This window comes from Nerophis lumbriciformis, linkage group LG12, assembly GCF_033978685.3.
Source record: "Nerophis lumbriciformis linkage group LG12, RoL_Nlum_v2.1, whole genome shotgun sequence".
In the NCBI taxonomy this organism is placed as follows: domain Eukaryota; kingdom Metazoa; phylum Chordata; class Actinopteri; order Syngnathiformes; family Syngnathidae; genus Nerophis; species Nerophis lumbriciformis.
In genome coordinates, this window is record NC_084559.2 from 14,603,788 (window position 1) to 14,615,010 (window position 11,223).

An 11,223-nucleotide genomic window follows, 5' to 3' on the forward strand; every position below is an offset into this window, starting at 1 on the left:
GTCATTTTGATAGTAGGCTATTATAGCTAATATAGACACTTACATCATGTGTTGCCTTCATTATAAGACTTATATAAGACTTTTAAAGTCATTTTGATAGTAGGCTATTATAGCTAATATAGACACGTTCGTCATGTGTTGCCTTCACTATAACACTTATATAAGACTTTTTTAAAGTCATTTTGATAGTAGGCTATTATAGCTAATATAGACACTTACGTCATGTGTTTCCTTCATTATAAGACGTATATAAGACTTTTAAATTCATTTTGATAGTAGGCTATTATAGCTAATATAGACACTTACGTCATGTGTTTCCTTCATTATAACACTTATATAAGACTTTTAAAGTCATTTTGATAGTAGGCTATTATAGCTGATATAGACACGTCATGTGTTGCCTTCATTATAACACTTATATAAGACTTTTAAAGTCATTTTGATAGTAGGCTATTATAGCTGATATAGACACTTACATCATGCGTTGCCTTCATTATAACACTTTAACACTTATATAAGACTTTTTTAAAGTCATTTTGATAGTAGGCTAATATAGCTAATTTAGACAATTACATCATGTGTTGCCTTCATTATAAGACTTATATAAGACTTTTAAAGTCATTTTGATAGTAGGCTATTATAGCTAATATAGACACTTACGTCATGTGTTTCCTTCATTATAACACTTATATAAGACTTTTAAAGTCATTTTGATAGTAGGCTATTATAGCTAATATAGACACTTACGTCACGTGTTGCCTTCATTATAACACTTAATTAAGACTTTTAAAGTAATTTTGATAGTAGGCTATTATAGCTGATATAGACACTTGCATCATGCGTTGCCTTCATTATAACACTTATACAAGACTTTTAAAGTCATTTTGATAGTAGGCTAATATAGCTAATATAGACACTTACATCATGCGTTGCCTTCATTATAACACTTATATACAGCTTTTCATTTTTTTGCGGCTCCAGACAGATTTGTTTTTTGTATTTTTGGTCCAATATGGCTCTTTCAAAATTTTGGGTTGCCAACCTATGATCTAATGTTTTATTTTAGGAAATAGCTTTAAACTGCATTTGTTCAAGTCTGGTAAAAAACTGACTCCTTAAAGTAACTTTCTGCAAATAAATAAATAAATATATATGAGATTAAAAAACAGATTAATTAGCTTAATTACAGATCATAATGACTCATTCACTTATTATTATGAATGCTTTGAAGGCACACATTCTTGTTTTCATTCCATATGTCACAATATGTCAATGATTGACACAACGCAACACCAATTAAAGATTTTTTTGCTCACGAGAAAAACAATCTTACCATCCTGCTGACCTTTTTTTTGCGTTGCCAGACCTTACAGGAAGTTTTAGAGCGCTGAACTAATTGTTTATGATGTCACTGACATAACAGAAGAGAATGTTTACTTCCATCCAGCGTGATAGCGCCAGGGTTTTCTCTTAGCCATTTTGAGGGATGGCACCAGCAAACTCACACCCCAACAATCAGAGGGCTGTCATAAGGAGATAGACGTGGGGAAAATGAAGGCTCATCAATCACAGTGGCAAGCTACATACCAGGAAAGCCTTTAAAAAAAAATTTAAAAAAATTATAGCTATCAGATGAATGCAATGTAAACAAACTCACCAGAATCGCCGCTTGTTGCTAGGCGGAGTTCTTATGGCTCAATCATAATGAAAGCGTTGACATGATCGTCAAAACCACTTTACATAACACACTTCCAAGAAATGTTGTGACAGGATACAGCGTTAAGGGAGAAGAAATAATTGCATTCTGACACGTATCCTGACTGCACTGTACAACTCTACCAAGTGTTTATCTTTGCAATTGTTTGTTATGCATCTTGCAGGACCACCACAGCTGTTATGTGCAGCGAGCAGGCCCGGCCCTAACCAATCTGGCGCCCTAGGCAAGATTTTAGGTGGCGCCCCCCCACATCGGCAGTGAAGCGTATATACTCACAAGAAACCGAATAGCTTTGTCTTTGACCTTTTTTTTTTTACTTACAACTATACCTAATATATAAAGGGGTGGAAAAGTGACTATTACCTGCAGGGCAAATATAGCTAACCAGAAGGCAATAACAATGTAAACAAAAAACAGCTGCTTAAAAGATCTAATACAAATGTCCCTGAAAAATGTAAGGTGGGAGTACTGTAATTACCTAACGTTACATTATTATTTTCCATAACAATTTAGCCCCCTCCACAATATTAACCCGACGTTAAAACAGAACTAGCTATTTATTGATTAGCAATTGCCGAATCATGTGACATTAGCTTAATGCTAAAAAGCCGGGTTACTATCACATTCTGTAACAGACAAATAATTTCATGTTCGGCTCACCTACCTGCTACCTCTGTCTTTTCTCGTTTCTCCTCCTCTTCTTTTCTCTTTTTTCTTCCCTGGGCACCTGACAGTTTTGGCCGTTTTGACATCTTGTGTTGATTTTTTGATGTGGTGACGTCCAAAAAGAGTCATGATACGGGAAGGGAGGGGGCAGGGGGGGGGGGCGTAATGTTGTAACAAATAATATTTCTATTAAATAGGCTTTACTTTGCATTTTAATTAACGTGGGATTATTTTTTGTATTTAGAAATAATAGTACCAACTTTTTTTTCTTTTCTTTTTTTCTCTCCAACATTTGTGGCACTGGCGTGGCGCCCCCTGATGGACGGCGCCCTTAGCATTTGCCTATACGGCCTATGCCACGGGCCGGCCCTGGCAGCGAGGTTAATACTTGGTGACATTTTTTTAACTTGACCTTATTCTCTTACCAATATTAATACAGTGTACTTGTCAGAAAAAAATTGTATGTAAATTATCCAAAAACTTTCCGTTCTCTGAGTTCCCAATGAACAGACAAGAGGCTGTCTTTGTTGCACCAAGCAAAGGCTTGGAAAATTCCATTGTGTACAATGGGAGGAGACGGGATGGGGGTTATCAATTGTGATCCAAGACTTGCCCAAGCTGAATCCAGGACCAGCCCAAGCCCGAGGCATATTTTTATTTTGTGTTAATGTGACCGAAAAACTCTGCAGCATCGCGTGGACATCGGGGGCGGTACCTCTGGATTGACAGACCGGGGTGGTGGCTCCTCTCTTTAAGAAGGGGAACCGGAGGGTGTGTTCCAACTATCGTGGGATCACACTCCTCAGCCTTCCCGGTAAGGTCTATTCAGGTGTACTGGAGAGGAGGCTACGCCGGATAGTCGAACCTCGGATTCAGGAGGAACAGTGTGGTTTTCGTCCTGGTCGTGGAACTGTCGACCAGCTCTATACTCTCGGCAGGGTCCTTGAGGGTGCATGGGAGTTTGCCCAACCAGTCTACATGTGCTTTGTGGACTTGGAGAAGGCATTTGACCGTGTCCCTCGGGAGGTCCTGTGGGGAGTGCTCAGAGAGTATGGGGTATCGGACTGTCTGATTGTGGCTGTCCGCTCCCTGTACGATCAGTGTCAGAGCTTGGTCCGCATTTCCGGCAGTAAGTCGGACACGTTTCCAGTGAGGGTTGGACTCCGCCAAGGCTGCCCTTTGTCACCGATTCTGTTCATAACTTTTATGGACAGAATTTCTAGGCGCAGTCAAGGCGTTGAGAGGATCCGGTTTGGTGGCTGCAGGATTAGGTCTCTGCTTTTTGCAGATGATGTGGTCCTGATGGATTCATCTGGCCAGGATCTTCAGCTCTCACTGGATCGGTTCGCAGCCGAGTGTGAAGCGACTGGGATGAGAATCAGCACCTCCAAGTCCGAGTCCATGGTTCTCGCCCGGAAAAGGGTGGAGTGCCATCTCCGGGTTGGGGAGGAGACCCTGCCCCAAGTGGAGGAGTTCAAGTACCTAGGAGTCTTGTTCACGAGTGAGGGAAAAGTGGATCGTGAGATCGACAGGCGGATCGGTGCGGCATCTTCAGTAATGCGGACGCTGTATCGATCCGTTGTGGTGAAGAAGGAGCTGAGCCGGAAGGCAAAGCTCTCAATTTACCGGTCGATCTACGTTCCCATCCTTACCTATGGTCATGAGCTTTGGGTTATGACCGAAAGGACAAGATCACGGGTACAGGCGGCCGAAATGAGTTTCCTCCGCCGGGTGGCGGGGCTGTCCCTTAGAGTGAGAAGCTCTGCCATCCGGGGGGAGCTCAAAGTAAAGCCACTGCTCCTCCACATCGAGAGGAGCCAGATGAGGTGGTTCGGGCATCTGGTCAGGATGCCACCCGAACGCCTCCCTAGGGAGGTGTTTAGGGCACGTCCAACCGGTAGGAGGCCACGGGGAAGACCCAGGACACGTTGGGAAGACTATGTTTCCCGGCTGGCCTGGGAACGCCTCGGGATCCCCCGGGAGGAGCTGGACGAAGTGGCTGGGGAGAGGAAAGTCTTGGCTTCCCTGCTTAGGCTGCTGCCCCCGCAACCCGACCTCGGATAAGCGGAAGAAGATGGATGGATGGATGGTGACCGAAAAAAATGACTGTTTACATACTCCCCATTCCTTTAGAAACAGCTGTTGTTATGTAAACAGGGAAAGTCCAAATAAAAACAGGTGGCGTACAATCTTTTGCCAGAGCGTGGGTGACACTGTAAGAGGTTACAGGTGGACACGTTTCTCCTCAATTGAGCAAAATTGAATTCTGCCTCTGTTTGATTCTTTGCTTCTTGTCTTGTTTAATAGATGTCATCAGTGTTTGAACCTGACAGTACTTATTACGACGATAACAAGAATAAAACTGTTTTAAAAACAATTTTAAATCCCTTTGGATTTTTTTTTTTTTTTTCAATAAAACCGAAAAATATTTGTGCCACTGTACATTTTATTTGTGTAAACAGTTCAAGTGCATATCTTTCTCCAGGAAACTGTCATGTCTGTGTAATCATGTTTTGTTTAGTTATTGGACTCTTTAGTTTCTGGCTTTTCACTCCCTTGTCTTGTTTCCATGATTACCCATTAGTTTCACCTGTTCCACATTTGGACTCATTGTGCACTCTTGTTTGTCACCATAGCAACCCATTAGTTTTCACCTGTCACGTCACGCACCTGTTTCACGTTTTGAGTCACGCACCTGTTTTCGTTAATCATGTCTGTAGTATTTAAGTTCATTGTTTTTCAGTTTGTCTTTCTGGTGACATCCCCACATTTATGCTCTGCAAATTTCTGACTTTTTTTTCATGTCCATCGTTCACGCTGCTCCTTTTTGTCCATGCCAAGTAAGTTTTGTTTATTATTGCCACAGTTAGTGTTTTTTGTTGTTCATAGTTTTTGCCTTTGTGCAAGTGTTTGGTTTCATAGTTTGTTCTCCGCCATTGTGCGCGCCTTTTGTTTACTTCCTTGTTTTGTATTTATAGTGTTTAAATAAAAATGTACCTTCATTCCCGTCTCGCCTGAGCCAACTTTCCATTGCATCCTGGAAAAGCAAACACCCAGGACCCAGTCTTGACAGAAACAGCTATTGTTTTGTTTGTAAAAGTCCTCTTTATTTTATTTTACTTTTAAAAGTCTGCCAGGCGCTTTGTAAAATTGTTTTGCACTAATTTACCTGCTTGCTGACGCACACCCCCACCTCATCCGAGTGAGGAAAGAACCCTGCGCACCACAGTATGTATATGTATGATTTTTGCTGTATTTTTTGGTCCGATTAGCAAGCATAATAATGTCGTATTTACCGTATTTTCTGGACCATAGGGTGCACTGGATTATAAGGCGCACTGCCGACGAATGGTGTATTTTTTATATTTTTTTCATATCTAAGGCGCACCGGATTATAGGGCGCATTAAAGGAGTCATATTAATATGATTTTTTTCTATTATGACCCTTGGACCCAAGGATCCTCGCCGGAACTTAGTCTTCTGTACCCGTGTAAGCACCCCCTTGTCTGGCTTCTATCCTGTGTACTCGCTCTACCCCTGTGACTTCCTTGTTTCCGTGTCTGATGTCCGTGTTGTCCTCCCGCAGTGCTTTCCCGAGTTCTCCTGTGATCCCCTGTTGTTCCTCTCTGGATTCTGGACTGCCTACCTTCATAATCGACCTCCGCTTGGACACGGACCCTTTGACGCCTCTCTCAGCCCCACGGACCTTCTTCTTCACATAGTCTTACACCATACACCCTTTGGGATGTGTCACACTCCATTCCTTTGTTTATTAAATGTGTTGTTATTTGTTTATTATATTATATTGTTTATATATATATAATAAATACATAGAGCAATATTGCCCCCTTGTGGTTCTGTGACGTCACAACTCCCTCCTGTAAACATAACAGGAAGAAGTGTCAAAAGATGGAGCTAACTGTTTTAATGACGTTCAGACTTTACTTCAATCATTAACGGAGCAGCATATCCTCATCCGGAAACAACGACACCAAAATGTGTCCCGTGAAAAAACGTCCGACCGGAACTCTCTAATAACTAAAGTTCCTTGGGTGAATAATGTAAACTCACTACACCGGTATGTTTTAGCGCTTTCATGGCGAGTTTACTGACAGATATAAGTAAGAACTTTACACTACTTTATATTAGAAATGGCAATAACGCAGGAGGAATACCACATAACAAGAAAATAGAAAAAAAGAAGAAGCCTATCGACTATATGCAGATCCCAAATACAGATCAGCAGGTACCAGAAGGTAAGAAAAGTTGCTTTTGTATAATATTGCGAAACAAAACGCCAGATAATATGTCCTACCATATACACACACCACAATAATACTCGTATGTTGAAGCACATCAAGCGGTGCGGCTTCATAGCTTACCAAAGTCGTACTAAAACATTTTGATAGATTTTTGAGCGCTGTGTGTAATGTTCTATATTTTCAATGGAACATATAAAAGGTTGGTGTTGTTTACTTGAGTCATATTGCCATCATAGTGCAGCCTACACTTATCTCTTATGTTTGACTGCCATCTACTGGTCACACTTATCATTACACCACGTACCAAATGAAATAGCTTCGAGGTGGGTAAGCTCAAGCAAAGGTATTGCTTACATTAGGCGCACCGGGTTATAAGGCACACTGTCAAGTTTTGTGAGAAAAAAATGATTTTAAGTGCGCCTTAATGTCCGGAAAATACGATACATTAAAGGGGAACATTATCACAATTTCAGAATTGTTAAAACCATTAAAAATCAGTTCCCAGTGGCTTATTATATTTTTCGAAGTTTTTTTCAAAATTTTACCCATCACGCAATATCCCTAAAAAAAGCTTCAAAGTGCCTGATTTTAACCACCCGTCCATTTTCCTGTGATGTCACATAGTGAAGCCAACACAAACAAACATGGCGGAAAGAACAGCAAGCTATAGCGACATTAGCTCGGATTCAGACTCGGATTTCAGCGGCTTAAGCGATTCAACAGATTACGCATGTATTGAAACGGATGGTTGTAGTGTGGAGGCAGGTAGCGAAAACGAAATTGAAGAAGAAACTGAAGCTATTGAGCCATATCGGTTTGAACCGTATGCAAGCGAAACCGACGAAAGCGACACGACAGCCAGCGACACGGGAGAAAGCGAGGACGAATTCGGCGATCGCCTTCTAACCAACGATTGGTATGTGTTTGTTTGGCATTAAAGGAAACTAACAACTATGAACTAGGTTTACAGCATATGAAATACATTTGGCAACAACATGCACTTTGAGAGTGCAGACAGCCCAATTTTCATCAATTAATATATTCTGGAGACATACCCTCAAGTCAGCAGGCCAGGGAAGCTAGGGTTGATATTCTTCTCTTGATCATCTTCGGGACGATGTGAGCCAAGACATCCAGGGGGTTTAGCTCGCTCGTCTGCGGGAACAAACTGCCGCCATTGCTTGCCGTGCTACCGAGGTCCTTTGTCCCTGAATTGCTCACACACTCCGGCAGATTCAATGGGGGTCTGGCGGCAGATTTCTTTGACTTTATCGTTGGAAATGCATCTGCTTTGAGTGTCGCAGGATATCCACACATTCTTGCCATCTCTGTCGTAGCATAGCTTTCGTCGGTAAAATGTGCGGAACAAACGTCCAATTTCTTGCCACTTTCGCATCTTTGGGCCACTGGTGCAACTTGCATCCGTCCCTGTTCGTGTTGTTACACCCTCCGACAACACACCGACGAGGCATGATGTCTCCGAGGTACGGAAAACAGTCGAAAAAACGGAAAATAACAGAGCTGATTTGACTCGGTGTTTGGGAAAATGGCGGATTGCTTCCCGATGCGACGTCACATTGTGACGTCATCGCTCCGAGAGCGAATATTAGAAAGGCGTTTATTTTGCCAAAATTCACCCATTTAGAGTTCGGAAATCGGTTAAAAAATATATGGTCTTTTTTCTCTAACTTCAAGGTATATATTGACGCTTACATAGGTCTGGTGATAATGTTCCCCTTTAAATATATTGCACACCGCCTAGAAAGTCAGTGTAAATGCTTCAGCAAACATGTTGACTACTCATGTACACACCTTGTAAAAGCACAACGTTTAGGGCAGTGAAGTAGACTGCAAACTTCAATGTTTTGTAACGTCAAACTTCCGTTTTAACAACCGACAAAGTTTCTGACTGAGTGACCTCAACGCTAACAAAAAACCTTTTAAAAGTCGTCAGCTTTCACACAATCAGCTGAACCTTGGTGTTGAGGTAAAACATTTAAATGAATTGGAACTACTAGAGAGCAACTGAATATAACTTAAAAGTCAATGTTTTTTCTTCCATGTTATTGAGGAACGGCACTCATTTCCTCCACTTTTCAGCCACCGCACGGCTCACAGAATGACTCCTTCTCTTCCGCCACCTGTCCGTCCGTATGGGACCTCTTCTATTTTTGGATTTCCTCTCCCATCCATCAGAATTGTGTCTTGCTATAACTGCCCTTCGCCTTGACTCCCCTTTCTGCTTCTCTCCTTCACCTCCTCCCTTCGTTTTTCGCCCTCTCCTCATGGGTCTTGTTCTAATTCAGTGCTCAGCCTCCTTCAGCCTAGTTTCCTCTGCTCTTTTAATGCACCCCACTCATACTCGGAGAAAATACAAAACACGGGAAAAACCAGAGTCAACTCACGTGAATAATAACAAAACATCATCCCAGGAATCATGCACAAAGGCGGATTAATCACCCAATTTATTTTGATTGCACATGCCCCTTCCTCCGTGGATGGTTACCTGAAACCTGCTACGGTTGTTATACCATCAGTGTAAAGATGAGTGAGGAGACTCGCTGACAAATTGTATTTCTTTATAAACCGAGATGGGACTTCAGATAAAACTGTTACCAAGTTTTGAACACATAAATGACCACATTCAAGTAAAACCGGCTAGTGATACCAAACTTCACACGAGCCGGATCAGCATACTTGCCAAACCTCACGATTTTTCCCGGGAGACTCCCGAATTTCAGTGCCCCTCCCGAAAATCTCCCGGGACAACCATTCTCCCGAATTTCTCCCGATTACCACCCGGACAACAATATTGGGGGTGTGCCTTAAAGGCACTGCCTTTAGCGTCCTCTCTCACCTGAAAAGGAGACTAGTATATATGTCTCCGTTATCCATAGGTTTTATCTATAACCCATAAAGTAGGCAGGCACAGAGCTGTTTCTCAGCGTGTGTTTATTCCAGCCGGCACGTTAATACTTACTTGCCAACCTTGAGACCTCCGATTTCGGGAGGTGGGGGGCGTGGTCGGGGGTGGGGCGGGGGGCATGGTTGGGGCGTGGTTAAGATATATATATATGAGAAATACTTGACTTTCAGTGAATTCTAGCTATATATATATATATATATATATATATATTTTATTACATATATATATATATATATATGTGTATACATATATATATATATATATATATATATATATATATATATATATATATATATATATATATATATATATATATATATATATATATATATATATATATATATATAAATAAATAAAAGAAATACTTGAATTTCAGTGTTCATTTATTTACACATTTACACACACACATAACACTCATCTACTCATTGTTGAGTTAAGGGTTGAACTGCCCATCCTAGTTCTATTCTCTGTCACTATTTCAGAACACACACATTATACAAATATACATTATAAAATCAATAAGAAAACGGGAGCTCTAATTTGGGAGTCTGAATTAGGATCAGAAGTTCCTATATAAACATTGCGCACTCACGTCACCTTTTTGTATTGATTACTGCAGCTGTGCACTGGATTCATTCACAAATACAAACTACAACTCACAAACACTTTAGAGTTAGGCTCCACCATCAGAATGTGTACTTAAACTTATAAAGATCACATGGATATTATTCAGTGAGTTGATTCACCAAAACTAACCTGTTATACAGGAGGAAAAAGCACACAGGACATTTCAATTGTTCACAGACTGGTCGCGCTCATCAGAATGACAAGACACTTCCAGTCTGCAGGTGATAGCATTCAATTGGGAAGAAACACCCTATTGCCCCCTACTGACCAATGTGAATACTGATAAATGTGTAATGACAGCTCCAAAAACGAATTCAAACCACAAAATAAAATAAATAAATCAACACAAAAATGTGACACATTATGGGTGGGTCACATATGCATGTACAGTAGATGGCAGTATTGTCCTGTTTAAAAGTGTCACAACATTGCTGTTCACGGCAGACGAACTGCTTTACGGGGGACGGAAACTTGACTGCTGTTGTTGTGTGTTGTTACCACGCTGGGAGGACGTTAATTAAACTGCCTAACAATAAACACACATAAGAAACCAAGAATTCGGCCTCGATCATTAGCTGTTTATATGGTGGGAAAGTGGACGTGAGAACAGGCTGTCAACACGTCACTCAGGTCCGCATGGAGCTGGAGGGGGCGTGGCCTCCAGCTCCGCCTGAATTTCGGGAGATTTTCGGGAAAACATTTGTCCCGGGAGGTTTTCGGGAGAGGCGCTGAATTTCGGGTGTCTCCCGGAAAATCCGGGAGGGTTGGCAAGTATGCATTAATACACTGACACACAACATCCGGATTCCCATCATGCATTGCTTCAAAACTACGGCAAGTAGTAATGTCCAAAAACATAACAGAGACGAAGCAGAAGAACGAAGAAGAGACATGGCGACGACGAGTAAGAAGAAGAAGTACGCTTGCAAGATCAGACTTCTCCATTAAACACGGTGGCCGAACAGATATACTCATTCATGAACGGATTATTTATATATATAAGAAATAAGGAAGCATGGCCTTGC